Below are 15878 nucleotides of genomic sequence, written 5' to 3'. Positions count from 1 at the left end.
ATGGGGCGGAAGACTTGCTACCAGCGACCACATGTGCGAGCTCTTGGTTTTACATATTGACGGTCGTACCTACTGCGGGCGAACACAGTTTTTTGCTTCCGGGTCTGAATCAGGCCCTGTGATCAGTAGCTTTGACAGAGGGTAGTATTTAATTTGTTCTCAATTTTGTGGATAATCACATCAAGAAGGTATAAAGACTCGAGACTGATTTTATATCTGAGTTTTACTGGACTGCTGCCCTCATTATGTCTGTCAATAATATCACAATGTTGTCCACATTAACAAAATATTGTCAATGTAACGTGAATAATGTAATATACAGTATGTTGGCAAATGTCAGTCTTAGAAAATTATCTGGGTTTTTTTTTTTTTTTTATTTCAAACATAAAAGCATTAGCATACGATACATTGGACCCCATTGCACAGGCTGATGTCTGAAGATAGTAATGGTTGTTGCAAAAAAAGTAGTTTTTGATAAGAACCAATTCCAGAAGACCACAAAAAAATCCACCTCAGGACCCTTGTACAGCGGATTATAAGTAATTTTCTCACCTGCATAATGGGGGATACAGGTATAGAGGGAGTTCACATCTATACTACATACAAAGCAATTCTCAGGTATAGTTTGAATCATTTTATTATTAAATATTATTTAATGCAACAAGTAAAGACATGGTACCCGTAAGTAAAGCATTGACCCCCTGTACACAGGGCTGCAAATGTGTGTCTAAGTAAATGGAGATTAATTGTAATAGGGACTCTCTGTTAGAGATGATGGATCTGCCCGGTGGGTTCACCAAACTTTTGTGAATCTTCGGTACAGTATATGGTAAGGCTTTTACCGGAAAATCCTTACTTAACACACATGATTTGTTTAGTGATAATTGAATTGTCCACAGCTCGCTGTAGTACAGAGTCCATTTGCTTTTTAAAACTCATTGTGGGGTCTAATTGTAGTTGTCTATAGGTATTCGTGCCAGCAAGTTGACATTCAATCTCACATTTGTAGTCCACTAAAGCTGGGTACACACTGACAGATATATTGGCCGATCAGTGTGTACACACGATGTGTCTCTGAACTGCGTTGTTCAGACATATCGCATTGGCTGTGCTACACAGTTGATGGACAGATAGGTCTGCAGACATATCTGTCCATCGGTACGTATGTAGACGGCCTGTACACACACAGAGGCAGCAGTGGAGAGGGGGGCAGGACATTCCCCTGTACCGCCCACCGGCCGCTGAGTCCCGTCCCCTGGCTGCCCAAGCAGATGATGGCCGTTCAGTGTGTGTGAACGACCATCATCTGCAGATATATCTGTCAGGTGTGTACCCACCATAAGTCTTGTACCACCACCGAGCTGCCTTTACCAGCTGATCTTATGATTATATCTGCTCTTTTACTTAGTGATTTAAGGGTCTTGAATTCTGCCCGTCAGGTTGAAGTGAGGCTTTTAAGTATTAAAATTTTGTTGGAATACCTTCTGCTTCCACTAGTCTGGTAAACATCTTTATTGATGCAATTCTTTGGCTGAGGGTCAAATTTGGACCTAGGTAATAATCTTTGCATTTCTTACGGAAAAGGATCTTGTATGCCTGGCTCTGGATGAGTTATGAAATATTCTTGTAAATTTACTTGTCTGTTAAGTTTAAAGGTTTCAATATTCCAGGTAAAGGGGTCAAACCTAATGGTAGGTACAAAACAAAGGCCCTTTTCTATGACCTTCTTTTCTAAAGATGTTAATTGAGTGGAAGATGAATTAAAAAGTATCTCCTGGGCAACAGGGTTTTCTTTTTCATCTGCCTCTTTCACTGGGCCCCTATTGTGGAGTATTTTTGTTTTGTGAAAATTATTTTTGCACATGTGCTCACCCCTAAAGGGATTGGCTGCTTATTCTCTCTGCTGAGGTGTCAAATCTATCCCTTTTGAGATATATTTTATGGGGATATTGTTCTAGATTGGCTCATGTACGACCAGTCAGCCAACTTGTACACATTGTGCGACTCCTTAGGTGCATACACACATAAAGATTTTAGTAGCAAACGATTATCTGTCAGATTTTCCCTTGAAAAGTGAACGATTTTCTGAAGTGTAATGAATGATTTTTACAACAATAAACGAAAAATGTTCCTTCCCTTAATGAAAATCGTTATGTTGGTCAGTCTGAAATGAACTACGAACTACAAATGGGAGCGTGCTTGAATGATTTTTGTTCATTGTTATAACTCAGGAAATGAATGATTTTTTGAACGATAATGACGTCGTTATAGTTAAATCGTTCAAAAAATTGTGACTTGTATACACCTATAGTCATTGTTAAACCTTGCCAGCTTTTCATGTTTATATTTATCAGGTCTCACTTCTATGACTTTCTTATTAGTGGCTTCGAAGGTATAAATTTTTTCTCTGATTTTATTAAGCTCCCTAGTTGATTCCTCACTTACAAGAAGTATCAAGTCTAGGGAGCATTTATTATAGCAATCCACCCTTTGCAGAATAAACGTTGTGTCAACCAATAGTAGGTATATATTTTACCCTAAATCCCCTAGGGATTTTCTTTTAAAATTAATACTCTGACAGATTACTACCTATGTGGAGCTATTCTATCTCCTTCTTTTTAAGCCTGATAACATCTCTATTGATGAAATATATATAAAGATTGTATCTGTTTTATGAAAACATTTTTCTTTTAAAAAGAAAGGCCTCAGCTTCAGGAACTGAATAGCTCTAGATATCCCCAATGTCCAAGGTAATGCATGAAATGGCTTCATCAATAGCATTAGCTGAATCTCTTTACATATTTCACACAATAATCTCACAATGATTACTCCAGTAGTATATATTTAGTAATTCAACCATCTGTTGTGAATATCCTTATTTGAGGAAACAACCTTTTTGTCTCATTAAGTTGTAATTCCACCAATGCAGTTCAGAATTATGACTCAGTACAAGCAAAAACTGAGAGGTAGGTAGGCTTGATTTCAAATGTTTAGGATGGAAACTTGTAGGCAATAATAGGGTATTGCGGTCAGTGGGTTTTCTAAACAAGGTAGTAGCCAATTTTGACCCATCCTAAAATAGTGAGGTCTAGAAAGTCCACCCTATCAGCACTCACATTTAAATGTCACTAGGGAAAACAATGAGTTGAAGTCTGTGATCATCCTACAGAAACTTTCTTGGCTACCCAAACAAATGATGAAAATATCATCAATAAAACGCTTACAATAAAATAGATTTGTTACCAAATTTGGAAAGATATTAGTCATTTCATAAAAATGCATAAATATATTTGCAGACATAGGTGCTATGTTCGAACCATTCACTGTTCCTGCAAGCGGTATAAAATAATCATCTTTATATTTGAAATAGTTGTATTCAAGAACATTCCTCAAAAGTTTGAGTCAAAATTCAATAGGAGGCATTCTCACTATATCACAAATTTGCATTAGAGCCTTAATAGTAGCATCTATGCCATCATCATGAGGGGTGATGGCGTAGCAGGAACTTGCATCAATAGTTGCAAGTAAAGCTGAATTATAAATTTCACCCAAATTGTTCAGTTTAGTCAAAAAGTCTCCATAATCTTTAACGTATGTCAGAAATATTGTGCTTGTGGCTGCAAAAATGATTTATGGGCTGTGTTTTACGAACTTTAGATAATACATTAATCACCGGACAAACTGGAAAAAGAACCTTCAGACATTTGGCAAGCGATTCATCAAGCCAACAATTATAAACTCCTTTATCAATGGTACCTTCAACCTTCTGTTTGTTTTCGCTCATAAGATTATAATTAATTTTTTTGTAAGTGTTAGTATAGCAAATTACAATTCTCAACATCATAATCAGGGGGGCGTATTACCAAATCATGGTTACTCCATACTGAAAACCATTCTTTCATCATGTGAAAAGCTATCAAAGTGTGGTTTATTCACTTTCTTTTTATTATCATTACTTTAGATGCAAAAATGTTTTAATGCTCAAATTACTTGAGGCTGGATCAAATAAAGTAGATTGTTTTAAAACTGGTTGTATCTGTGCAAATGGAACATTTTGTTTTTTTTCCAAATTATTCACACAATTTCAATTGTCTCCCCAGTTTATAATGGTCAAATGTGTCATTGAAAATCACTGTGTCTATTTAATGGTACAAATGATGAGACCTCCCTTCCTGATAAGGACTTAACAGCAGACAAAATATGTGAGAGATTAAAGATGAGACCAGAATCTTTCTTTCTGATTTTGAGCCTTGTAGCTTCCCCCCCCTGGAAATGGTCTTTCATTTATTTCGCACCCTAACACTTATTCAGCCTTACGACCCCCCCACCACCACAAGCCTCGATAGCTACACAAGCCCTTATACAGTGCCCCCAGTAGTGGCCCCCCCATGCAGTGCCCCTTATGCAGTGACCCCCAGTAGTAGTCCCCCACCTACGCAGTGCCTCTTATATAGTGCCCCCAGGAGTGGTCCCCCCGATGCAGTGCTCCCAGTAGTCTCCCCCCAGCAGTGCCCACAGTAGTAATCTCCCCAGTAGCAGCCCTCCCTCAGCAGTGCCCCTAGTAGAAGTACAGTACCCCCCCAGCAGTAATCCCTTCCTATGCAGTGCCCCAGTAGTGGTCCCACCAGTGCAGTTCCCCCAGTAGTACTAGTCCCCCAGCAGTGCCCCTAGTAGCAGACTTCCCTAGTAGCAGTCCCCCCAGCAGTAATCCCTCCCCTATGTAGTGCCCCCACTAGCAGTCTTCTCCCCCAGCAGTACCCCTAGTAGTAATCCCCCTCTATGCAATGTCCCCCAGTAGTGGTCAACCCCCAACCCAACCAGACAGACACACAAGAAAAAAAAAAAAACCTCCACTTACCTTAATCCCGCTCCGGCATCTGCTCCTCCATCCAGCGTCCTCAAGGGCTGGCCCGCTCTGCATGATGGGAGAGACATCGTGACGTCTCTCCCATCACCCACTGCGGGGGAGCTGGAAGATAGAGCTAATTAGAGAGCTCCATCCCGGCTCCGGCAGTGGGCGCAGCAGCCGATGAGAGTCTGTCTGACTCTCATCGGCTGCTAAAACAAACACACAGCTGCCGGCAGCTGTGTATTGTTATAATAGTAGTGTAGTGCGGACTGTACTTATGTGCTGTCCACACTACACAGCAATCCAGCTACGGTCTGCAGTGGCCGGCGCGCTAGGCAGCTGACTAAGTTTGCCTAGTTTGTAAATGTTTTTGCATTTCACTAAGGCCCTCATTCAGACCCACTCGCAAGCGGGCGCACGTACGTTAGGCGTATGTACAAAAATATTTAAATTCAATGGCTCGCTCGTATTTTCGTTCGCATCTAAAATTCCTCCCTAAACTCTGACGACCCCTCCTCTAACTAACGAGCGTACGAAATAGCGAGCGTACATCCCCGAAATGGCTTGAAAGGAACGCACGCACAAGTATAAACAGGAAGTGGCCTTGTCAGATGTCGATTACCTGCTCCTTTATTCTGCCTACCCCCATCAATCGTATCATGCCAATCAATGTATCAATTAGCTTAATTGTTTGTTTTTTTTCAACACAATGCAAGAAACTTTACTCTTGTCCGTGTTTGTGTTTACCCGCAGAATACGTACGGATGAAACATTCGCTTTTATTGTTCAAAAAACATGTGAACCACAATTAAACAATTGTACTATTGCTGTGGATCCCCGCATATTTCCCTGGGTTCATTTCTTTATTTAAATTTGCTTACGCATGTCACTGCATCAAGCCTATCCTAACTCTCCAGAGATTTCTGGCCCTGTCGAACACATGACTCATACACTAACCAATAAAATTGCTCCTGTTAATTTCCAAAATACATTAGCCAATCAGAAAATTTTTACACACTTTATCAAAAATGATTTTTAAGAAAAACACCATTGCCATCATGAGAGCCTCCGCATTCACCAGGCGTGAGCTGCTGGTGCTTACGGAGGTCATGGATCGCCGGATCACCAGCCAGCCTCAACCCATGACCAACCGGCAGAAGCGCTCCGCGTATGCGGAGGTACGGTCCCGCCTGCGGTCCTTCGGCTCACGCCGCAAAATCGGGCAGCTGGAGCGCAGGTGGTCCGACCTGCAACGGCGAACGCCCCGCTTGCTGGCATGCTTTCGCATGCAGATCCTGGCAAGTAAGTGTTATGTATTGTGGTTTTAATGTTTGTGTTTGTGGGGCAAACTGCGTGTGCATGTTTTCCTGTCTGTTCTATTTATTATTTGTACTCATATCTGCGTGTGCATGTTTTCCTGTCTGTTCTATTTATTATTTGTACTCATATCTGCGTCTGCATGTTTTCCTGTCTGTTCTATTTATTATTTGTACTCATATCTGCGTCTGCATGTTTTCCTGTCTGTTCTATTTATTATTTGTACTCATATCTGCGTCTGCATGTTTTCCTGTCTGTTCTATTTATTATTTGTACTCATATCTGTGTCTGCATGTTTTCCTGTCTGTTCTATTTATTATTTGTACTCATATCTGCGTGTGCATGTTTTCCTGTCTGTTCTATTTATTATTTGTACTCATATCTGCGTGTGCATGTTTTCCTGTCTGTTCTATTTATTATTTGTACTCATATCTGCGTCTGCATGTTTTCCTGTCTGTTCTATTTATTATTTGTACTCATATCTGCGTCTGCATGTTTTCCTGTCTGTTCTATTTATTATTTGTACTCATATCTGCGTCTGCATGTTTCCCCTCTATTTCTGATTTTTTAATTCTACTGCTATTTTTTTTTTATTTTTTATTTATTTTTTTTTTTTTTTAGTTTGGTTGCCCGGATTTGTCCATAAACTAAACGCAATTTCTTTGACATATTTTAGGGGGACAGCCAAGACTCCGCCGTCACCGTCCGTCCAGACGGCGTTCCCGCCCACTCTCCCCAACCCCCAGCCAACACTCCACCCCAAATCTTTCCCCTATTCCCCACTCCTCCCCATCCTTCCCAGACCCTCTCCCGGAAATGTCGGGCCTCCTTCCCCTCCGTCCCACTTCCCCCTCTCCTCCACCCACCCCTCTTCCAATTACCCCCTCCCCGGAGTCCAGCATAACTCCGCCCCATTCTTTGGGGAATGACGGATCCTCCGAGGAGGATCATGGAGGTTTGGCTGGAGCTCCCGATTTGTCTCCCGGTATGTTTTTTTATTTTTTTTTTTAAAGCACAAACTGTTTGTATGTAATCATGTGTCGTGCCTTTCTTCGTGTTTTTGTGGCTTGACTTTTGTTGATTGTGAAGGTTTGCCTTTACCTCTTCCTGGTGATTTAAACATACACATATCATACCTGTGGGAATTTGTACCTAGGCCTTGTATTTTTGCCAGCCCACCCTTTTTATTTTTGTTTTTGGGTTTAGGAGTGATTTGTTTTTTTTTTTAAATTTTTCTGTGGATTCCCTCTTGTTGTATTAACCCACACACTTTTCTCACCCACAGAGGAACAGAGGCGTCGGCAAGAGGTGGCGGATGTTGTGGGGCAGATGCGCCAACATGTCATCGGCATTCTGGTGGCCCTCGACCGGCTGTCTGGCCTCCTTCGGCATTAGTTTTTTTATTTTGTTTCTATTTTCCAATTAAATTTATTAAGACAAATATACGTTGTGGCTCATTTTTAAAAACCAAAACCAAGATAGTTTAGCCTGACATAAGTAGACTGTTCCTGCAAGGATTTCCCTTTTTTAAAAGTTAGATTGTGTTTTGTCTTTGTATGTCAAACAGACACCAGAAACACATAACAGTAACAATGTCATTTCCCTTTTTGGGTGTAGTGTCAATTACAGATTTCTACATTTTCCAGGTTCCTACTTGGTGCGCAAGCTGCTTAGGCCAATCTTACAAATCCCAAGGTTGGGCCAGGCTTCCTTTTGGTGTGGATTGGGAAGCTGAAAACATATTTCAGTTTTGCTCAACTGGCGTCAGTACTGGTTTACCCCTTAGTCAAATGTAACTTGTGTTAACCTGGTTACACTTGCTGTTAACGTCCCAAAAAAGGAAGACCATTTCACTCTTCAAACATTTATTCACAACATAACAGAGAAAACAAAGTGGTCACTCCCAAAAAAAATACACAGTGATAAATTCAAATACAACACATACCAAGAAATAATTAAATAAAAACACAAAATCAAGAACTGGTTGACGAAGGACCATGCCAACATGATTCCACAAACATGGCGTTGCGATATGGGTTCCAGAATATATGCCCAAAAGGACCAGATCCAGGTTTGGTAAGGGTAGCAGGAAGTAGTGAGCGTTGGAGTGCCAAAGATTATGTGAACAAACAGAAGATGGTGAGAAAAATAAAAATAAATTAGATGTTCGCCAAAAAACACAAACACATTAGGTATAAACACTGGAGTTTTGTTCAAACTTACCTAAAAAATCTGGCCACCACATCATCGCGTATGGCCCCCCCACATACTGACCTGCGACCAACCTCGGGGGGGCCATCCTCAGGTAAGGCATCCTCTGGCTGCATTGGGACACCACTCCTTATGGCAATGTTGTGAAATATCCCACACAGGACCACAATTTTCGACACCATATCCGGCACATACATGAGCTCGCCACCAGAGCGGTGGAGGCATCTGAATCGGCCTTTTAAAAGGCCGATACAGCGCTCCACCACTTGCCTGGTGGCTGTAAGTGCGGAATTATACGCACTTTGTGGTCCTGGTGTGGGAGCCAAATAAGGAGTGAGCAGCCAGGACATGCAAGGGTATCCACTGTCTCCTGTGAACAAAAATAGACCACATCAGGAACACTGTGTATCAAGCTTAACATTGTTATGTACTAAAGGTCTCCACTTACCCAGAAGCCACGCATCACCAGCTTGTAGGTTGGTTAATTTCTGCCATATCCCTGATTGCCGGATGACGAAGGAGTCATGAGCACTTCCGGGTAATTTAGCATTCAGGGACAGGATCTGGAGGGAGGCATCACATACCACCATTACATTCAGGGAGTGATAGTGTTTCCTGTTTCTAAATATTGCCTCCAGCCGTGCTGGAGGCTGAAGTGGTATGTGAGTACCATCCACAACCCCTATGATGTGTGGGAAGCCAGCTATTTGGTAAAAATTGGCCTTGGCCACACTAAGGGCACCCATATCCAAAGGCATTTTAATAAAATGATGGAGGTGCTTGAAAAGTGCCTCCATCACTGCCCTCAGGATCCGGGAAAAGGAGGATTGGGAGATGCCCGCCACTATTCCCACCGTTGTTTTAAACGATCCTGAGGCACAGAAATGTAACACCACCATAAATTGCGTCAGTGGTGGTATTGCTGTTGGACTGTCAATTTGCCGCTCAAGATCACTTTCTATTAATGAGAGAGTGTCTATGATGATTTTGGGAGGTAGACGGTAGCGTCTTAAAACCTCATCATCGGGCATTCCAAAAAGGGTGACACGTGTTCGAAATATCTGGGGCCTTGCATGCCTACGATGCCTACGCCTGGGACGAGTTTGAGGTTGGTCGTCTTCCGGGAGCAGGGCCAGAACAATTCGCCCCAGATCGACCTGAAATTCAAAGTTTACAATGTAAGGCTTTTGACCCACCCCAAAAGTAACAAAAAACAACTTAGCTTTCTGATACCATCCATAGCTGCTTACATGCCGGGGTATTGTCATGATACGTATAAACTGTAAAAAAGCCAACAATGAGACTTCAAAAATTTAGAGTGTGTTTTTTTTTATTCAAATTGTTGCAAGCCAACACAGAAAATTGCGGAAACACACATTTGGCCATCGATGAAAACGACATTGCACACCGTACGTCAAATAGGGTTCAAATGGACCCAAAAAATGGAAAAGGGAAAAGCAAAACTGGATTACATGATGAATAAGCCGTCAAAAATGCGGTAATTAATTTGCAAATGCAAGTCACTACACCAACAGTCAAAAATGCGGTAATTAATTCGCAAATGCAAGTCACTACACCAACAGTCAAAAATGCGGTAATTAATTCGCAAATGCAAGTCACTACACCAACAGTCAAAAATGCGGTAATTAATTCGCAAATGCAAGTCACTACACCAACAGTCAAAAATGCGGTAATTAATTCGCAAATGCAAGTCACTACACCAACAGTCAAAAATGCGGTAATTAATTCGCAAATGCAAGACAAAAAATGGACTTACCCAACTCGAATATATAAGATTTCCCAAAAAAACTTCTTTGGGTCCGAAAACCAAAAAAAACTAAAAAAGATGAAATGAGTGTTAAAAAAATTAACTAACCACAAAACAGAAGAATACACCAATTGGCCACAAATTTGACTGCACAAAACTTACCAAATCAGGAAAGGATGTGGAAAAAATGAAAAAAAATGCGAACGGAAAAACAAAAGAAATGTAGCAAAAACAAACAAAAAACCAACTCTGCAAAATCCTCCAACCGCAAACAACCAAATCCAAACAACTTAACCGACAACACTCCAACAACCCCACCTCGACTCCACACACACCAAGCCATAAATAGTGTTTATTTTCCCGCACAAATAAAGGATGAATCATAGGGACGCACAATCAATGATGCGGCCGCAAACTAAGGACGCATGTATAAATACGTCACGAAATCACATAGAATTTCTGGATGATTTCATGCTGGAAGCAGAGACATGGCTTCAAACCAGGGAAACAATGGTCAAAATTCCGGCGGTAAGGCCTTCATGCATTTTGTGTCAATGATTCTTTTAAAACATAATATTGTGCAAGTTGTGAAGTGGCTAAATCTGCATATTTACCCAAATAGGTGAGGAGGATGACATGGAAGAGACTGCTGGCCCCAGTCAACCCGCCAAAGCTGCCAAAAAAAAAAGGCAGCCACATTTCACAAGCAAGGAGATGGAGGTTTTGATCCAGAAGTGCGTTGACATCCTGCCCCAGGCAGCCAGGAATATGAGCCTAAGCCAGAAGTGGAGAATGTGGGAGGAGGTCGCCGTTGCTGTCAATAGGGTGGGTGATTATGTCCGTCTAGCCCGGGATGTCAAACGGCGGTAAGTAAACACTTTCCCATCCTATAAACAAACCCCATTGTAAAAAAAAGGAAAATGGTTCCAAATTCATTCCACAGATGGGCAGACTTCAAATATCGTCTCAAACAAAAACTTGCCGACAGGGCTAGGCATGCAAGGGGGACAGGTGGGGGTCCCACCCCTGTGTCATTGGAGTTGACAGACTTAGAAGAGATGGCACAGGGGTGTGTGCAGGCTGTGGAGGTGTTTGGCGTGTCCAACATGGATACGGACATGCCAGACTTTGCGGCTCCTCATGTTGGCCAAGGTAAGTCTTGTGATGTCACCAACTCTGAAATGCTATTGTGCCAATATGTAGATTCTAATGTGAGTCTTTTCTCCAATTTCCTAACAGAGACAGAGGCGGATGAGTCTGCTCCAGAGGGGAGCCTTGGCCGCAGAATTTCTGCTGGCTCTGCAGGGGAGGAACCAGTACATCCGGCTGAGGACCCTGCAGAAGCCAGTCCAGGGCGTGCCCCCTCGCAGGCAGTGGGCCTCCTCACAGAACTCAATTTTAAATCGGATTGCCATACGGAGATTCTGCAGAGGATGGACGCCAGTCTGATACGGGTGGCTGAGGCCCTGGAGCAAAATGCTGCGGCCAACGTGACCATTGCTCAGGCCCTGGCGGAAAATACCAGGGCCAACATCCGCATCGCTGATGCCCTGGAGCAGCTCGTTCACCAGCACATGGTGGAGCCGACCTCCCTTCCTGCCGGAACATCCGGATCCTCCACCTCTGGCACAATATCAGCCAATCCTCCAAATGTGCCTAGCCCTGTGCCTAGTCCAGAGGCCACAACATCTGCCTCTGGACAGGCCAGCCCGATGGCATCCCGGACCCGGTCTGGCGCCCACCCTCACCCAGCCAAACGGGCGAGAAAACGGTGACAGTAATGGCGACTTTTCCCACACTCCTTCTGTGCTTGGCTCATATTCCTTTCTGGTCAAAACTTCCCTCTCCTTTCTTGTGAAATGTTTTTAAATTTTGTATTTACGCTTATGTTAGTAGTTATGGTTTTTTTTTTTTTGGATCAAATATCTTGGCCACAAAAAAAGGCAACAAAATATTAGGCCAATTTGTTTGTGTTTAAACAATAAATTAAAAACAAAACACTGACATTGTATTGTGACATTATTGTACAAATGGGTTACATTTAATCCTGGCCCTAAAGGCAATAACTGACCCTCTTAAAAAAAAAAAAAGGCCTCTTTAAGGAACGTTTCACAAATCACATAGCGATGCAAATTCCACAGTAAACCAAAAAAAAGGGGAGCTAATTAAAAGATGATGACATTATTGTTACAATAGGCCATAACCAACAAATTGTGGCCAAAATAAAACCCCAAAAATGTACGCTAATTGATTGTGTAATCATGACATTAGCAGCTCTGATTTCCACCTGCGTACGCTTTTGTGCTATCCCAATAAACTGCTTTCCAAACACATACCAAGCCGGATTTCAATCCAACACTAATTACTTTACTGACCAGCCGCGATTAATCGCTGCACCATCGTGGAGTCCCGGGACGGAGGAGAAGGCCATCGCCAATGTGGTCGAGTAATCCTGACCCTAAGCTGTGCGAGCATTTTGAAGGGAAAGCGGATGTTTCAGTGACGTATGAGACGGTCCGAACACATTTGACGTTCGCATCTGCTAATGTATGTACGCCCCAAAAACGCCTCGCCACGCCTGCGTTTTTTCATCTCCACCCCCGTCAACACCCAAAAACGCCCTGTTCTGTCAATCACATTTGACATGTCACTTCCTGTACGCTATTTTAGGAACGAGAGAAAAAAAGCTCGCAATCTGCCGTACGCACATGCGCAGTGTAACACCGACGCATGCGCGGTTAGTCAACATCGGAAACGCAACGAGCGTACTGTTGTTAACGTGCGGCTCTGAATGAGGGCCTAAGTTTTCTAGTGAATTATATAAATTGTAAGTATAAAAATGGGATTTAAATATTGACATGCCTGCAGATAGGGGATCATTTGTTGGCATAAAGTTATTACTAAATCAAGCAAGTTTATTTAGGAAGAGTTTTTTTTATTTTATTTTTGATAAAGAGAATTTATTTCACTTCAAATACAGTATATAACAAATCTATAAGTTAAAAAGAATTATGTGCTTCACAAATTTATGACAAAGGGGAGGAAATGTGTTATTTTCTTATTAATGCGTGGGTAAATAATGGGATTATGGCGTACCCTCCTGTCAGTGTGACTATGGATTGCACACTGTGCTGATGTTTAATTTTGTCATTTTGGAGAGCTAATAATATGATAATGTATTAGCCACACAAGTTTATATAGTGTTAATGATAGCCATGAAAAGAGATCAGTCATATTACACAAACTGTTCTCCCTGTCCGTTGCTTTTTTAGTATTTATTTTGCTGTTCATGTACTAACTGTTTTTCTCTCCATAAATGCCACTTGAGAATTCTATATAAGGAATGTGCCAATTTCACACAAAGTGATTACTAAAATTGTGGTTGACGCTATGTATCAAAGTGATCCTAAGATACTACCTTCTTTACATGGGTACAACAATTTGATAATTGTTCACTCCCCTTGAATACAAGGGATAATAAGGAGTATATTTACTAAAGTGCGGGTTTTTAGAAGTGGAAATGTTGCCCATAGCAACCACATTTCTTCTGATGAAACCAAGGTTTACTCCACCCAGAGAAATGCGTTAAAGCTAGGTACACAACTACCAGATTTTCATTTCAACCAATCAACTAGTTGGATGGTTGGACGAAAAATCTTTCGGTGTGTACCCAGCCTAAGGTTTAACTGCCATACACCAATAATATTGAGAACTTTAAATTATTCATCACCCGGACCGGCCTCTGCAATCTATACTCCAGAGATTTGGGACACATCACTCAAGCAATCATCCCACGGCACCAATTGATGTGCAGACTGCCTGCACTACAGCAACAGCACAGTGGAGATCAACTGAGCCGGCACATACTGCATTCCACTCCGTTCCTGTGCTCGGGAACCCTGACGGTTTCCCGTACCTAGCAACGACAAAGCAGAGATCAACATTGCTGCCGCATACTGCACCATAGCAGCGAAGATCAACAGAACTGGAAGATCCTACACTACACTGGGTTCCGGTGCCTGGACACACTGCACTTAATCCTGTTCGCCGATGGGTAGCAGAACCTACTGTGGGAGCTGCCATTTTAAATGATCATATATGTGATTGGTAGCTAAGTGCACCATTTCTTTCTCCTCTAGCGTTGAATGGTTGCCGGACTTCCGACAGCAAATCCAGCGATGCGATGGTGACTAGCCATGGCATTACAACCCTTCAATGGTATAACCATCACAATGGTTCTACATTGTGCATGTAATAGTAATAGTTTCACGCATGCGCACTTTGTCCGCAGCTGATAAAAACAGCCAGCCATAGGATGGGCATCGGAAAGCTGCATCTGATGGCTGGTAACAATCGAATTCCTGCTATTCGATGGAAAAATTACTTCTATCGAATTGGAAACATCGTTAGTTGCTAACCACTGGCTTCCGATGTCCATCCCTAATGACGGCCTCATTAACTGGTTACGAAATGGCAGCTACTGAAGGATCAGAGGTGGCAGTAGGAGCATATGTGGCACATCAGCCCTCACACTGCTAGCAGATCCAGCCATGGGGGGAGTGACACTTTCTCCGCTCCCACCTGCAGCAGCGTCTTGTGTGGCCTGCCCTCCACAACCCTGGTTTGCGCATACTCTGTTACTGGAGCAGACCAGGGGCTAATGCAGGTTGGCGCTTCTTCCTTTCAGTTAATGAATCATTGGTTTTCCTGGAATACAGGTAGTGTCTAGAACTACTTTTTTTTTTTTTAAACTGGGACCTAATTTATTCTGCAGTGTTAAAATATAAGTAAATCTGATTTATTTTATTTATTTATTTTAATAAAATAAATTCATGAGTTGAAGGCTGTATACCTCTGAGCAATGTTATCCCCTACTGGTATCTCAACATAAACACAAGACTGAAAGAGCCAGTGGATTACCTTTTTAAAGACAATACCTTCTATTGTCATATATTCCAAGCTCATTATCATTTCTTTATATACCCAGACTCACTCGTATCTGTTTATCATGAGGACAGGCATGTACAAACATCACCAGGATTGCACACTGTATTTGTACACAGGAGAATATGGCCTGCCCTTTATCTATAAGCATAGATATTGCTGATCTCTGTTTAACAGATTAACTGCTATCAAATAGTGCTCAAAACTGTTCCCTTTTATTTTGAGTCTCCCTAGTTGTCAGTTTATAAAAGATGGACGAATGCAAACTGCTGGATAGTTAGATGTAGTAAGCAGAATGCATTTGATACATTAGATGATATTTAATCGATAATCGCAACAGACGTGTGAAGTATTTGTAATATTGTGTAACACAACAGTGATAACTTGCTAAAGAAATATTGTTTTTAACACACAAGCACCAAACATGTTCTTTCTTCTATAACAGTATGTTGAGATTTTAAATAACCTTCCACTAATTTACAATTTGGAGCCATTATGACGTTTAATTAGCAAAAAAAAATGTGTAAAAACCTAAACTGTTGTATTCTTAAAAATAACCACAAGATGGCGGGATTGAACAAATCATTAAAAATGCAAGGAGAATATAGTATGCCCTTCCTGCAATGGTGCCTCCTTCATATCACAAACAAAATACTATTACTGTATGAATTATAAAATACTTTTAATAATTCACTGACAGCAGTGAGTATGGAAATATTCTGCACTTGAATGAGATCAGCTGTTAATTGTAACTATAACAACCCTAAATGGCTGCCTAGCTGAGCTCTA

This window comes from Taudactylus pleione, unplaced genomic scaffold (assembly GCF_031769625.1).
Source record: "Taudactylus pleione unplaced genomic scaffold, aTauple2 ptg000094l, whole genome shotgun sequence".
Taxonomy (NCBI): Eukaryota; Metazoa; Chordata; class Amphibia; order Anura; family Myobatrachidae; genus Taudactylus; species Taudactylus pleione.
The sequence above is the reverse complement of the archived record's forward strand: the minus strand, read 5'-3'. Positions refer to the sequence as shown.